Source organism: Vipera berus (genome assembly GCF_964194415.1).
Source record: "Vipera berus genome assembly, chromosome: 15".
Lineage (NCBI taxonomy): Eukaryota > Metazoa > Chordata > Lepidosauria > Squamata > Viperidae > Vipera > Vipera berus.
In genome coordinates this window covers 9887933-9889772 of record NC_138218.1, presented here as the reverse complement: position 1 = coordinate 9889772, position 1840 = coordinate 9887933, and the positions used below count along the sequence as shown (strand labels likewise).

General features: G+C 40.8%; 1 protein-coding gene across 1 annotated transcript in view; it reads right to left on the bottom strand.

The window, feature by feature from the left end:
- The window catches only part of ENTPD8 (ectonucleoside triphosphate diphosphohydrolase 8), a 15241-nt gene extending 13702 nt beyond the window's left edge, over positions 1-1539 (bottom strand). Inside the window, exon 1 of the mRNA XM_081340033.1 lies at positions 1-1539. This exon is cut by the window's left edge and continues 46 nt beyond it. The gene's annotated coding sequence lies outside the window, so the exon portion shown is untranslated.
- Positions 1540-1840: the final 301 nt, after the last annotated feature.

The window sequence follows — 1840 nt, the reverse complement described above, 5'->3', positions numbered from 1 at the left end:
GCAGCAGGAAGAGGGGAGCAGCCCTGCGTTGGTTGTGAGGTTACACACTGGCCGATTCCGGTGCCAAGCTTGCTTGTGGAGGGAGATTAATGCCGCTGGGTCAGCCCCTCGTGTTTCCCCTCCCTCCCTCCCTTCCTAGCCTCAGAAGTCCTCTTAGGCAACACCCCCCCCATACACACACACACACACACACACACACACACACAAAACACTGGAGCACATCCTGCTCACAGGTTTTGTTTACCAGTTGGCAAGGCTGGCATTTTTTTTTATCCCCAGCAAAGCAGGTCAGATTGTAACACTTGTTCCACCGAAAGGTTTGCTTGCCGAGTTACCCAGCAGTCCAGGTGAGCACGTACCTGTCTTAGAGGAATGCCGAGAGATAGAGAGATTTAAGGGAGAGGAAAGAGCCGGCTCGCACAGTTTTTGAGGGCCCCCCCCGAAAAGGCCAGTTGCTTTCCAGACTGAACACATGTTGTGGATGAAAAAGAGAAGGAAGGAAGGAAGGAAGGAAGGAAGGAAGGAAGGAAGGAAGGAAGGAAGGAAGGAAAGAAAGAAAGAAAGAAAGAAAGAAAGAAAGAAAGAAAAAGAAAGAAAGAAAGAAAGAAAGAAAGAAAGAAAGAAAGAAAGAAAGAAAGAAAGAAAGAAAGAAAGAAAGAAAGAAAGAAAGAAAGAAAGAAAGAAAGAAAGATTCATCTCTGATCTGGCTTGGGGGAAAAAGAAGAAATCCTACACAAAGCTCTGGAGAGTTTGTTGATCTGTAAACAGTAAATCTCTCTGGAGATTGTAGCCTTTATTTCAAGTTTAGGAGCACGGTGGAAGTGTTTTTATGTTGGCTCCTTGAGAAGGCATGGTGAAGCTACTTCAGCCGGAGATGTGGAATGGATGAATTGATAGATGACCGATGGATAGATGATAGACAGGTAGACAGACACAGATAGTTTATAGATGGTAGAATAGATAGTTAGGTGGGTAAATAGACTGATGATTGAGATGATAGATAGATAGATAGATAGATAGATAGATAGATAGATAGATAGATAGATAGATAGATAGATAGATAGATAGATAGATAGATAGATAGATAGATAGATAGATAGTTAGATAGATAGATAGATAGGGCAAGAAAAGAAATAATAATAGCTAGATGTTGTTTTTGCAGGAATCATACATTTGAAGGGACCAGTAATGAAAAAAGGCAATAGGGCTTTAAAAGGAAGAGAACATTTGCAGCTTCAAAGTCAAACTACTCGGCGGTGTTAACCACAAGAGCTTGCACCTAATCTGGAAATAAATTGCTTGTTTCAGTTTACGCTTATGCATCTAAGTTCCAAGAAAGCACGCACTGTGGGTTAAGGAAACTTACACGTATTGCTAATTAAAAAAAACCCAGCTTAAAGGGCAAAGGTAATTTTAAAGGTGGAGGGACCGTAAAGGTAGGGAAATTCCGAAAAGGGGAGAACTGGGCATACTGGAAAGATTGTGAATTGTGTGGTCCCCGTCAGATGGGATGACGTGAGAAGGACTTGTGCTTTGGGCCGAGAGAATAAAATGCTGTTGAAACCTGTTTTGGGGTGTGCCTACTTGTTAGCCACCCGCTCTTGCAAGAATGTATTTTTTCAACAAATTGCTTGCTGCTTCATTTGATGATTCTGTCAAAATCTGAGTGTGTTTCTCACAATAGATAGATAGATAGATAGATAGATAGATAGATAGATAGATAGATAGATAATAGGATGGATGGATGGATGATAGATAATAGATAGATAAATAATAGGCATAGATAGATAGATAGATAGATAGATAGATAGATAGATAGATAGATAGATAGATAGATAGA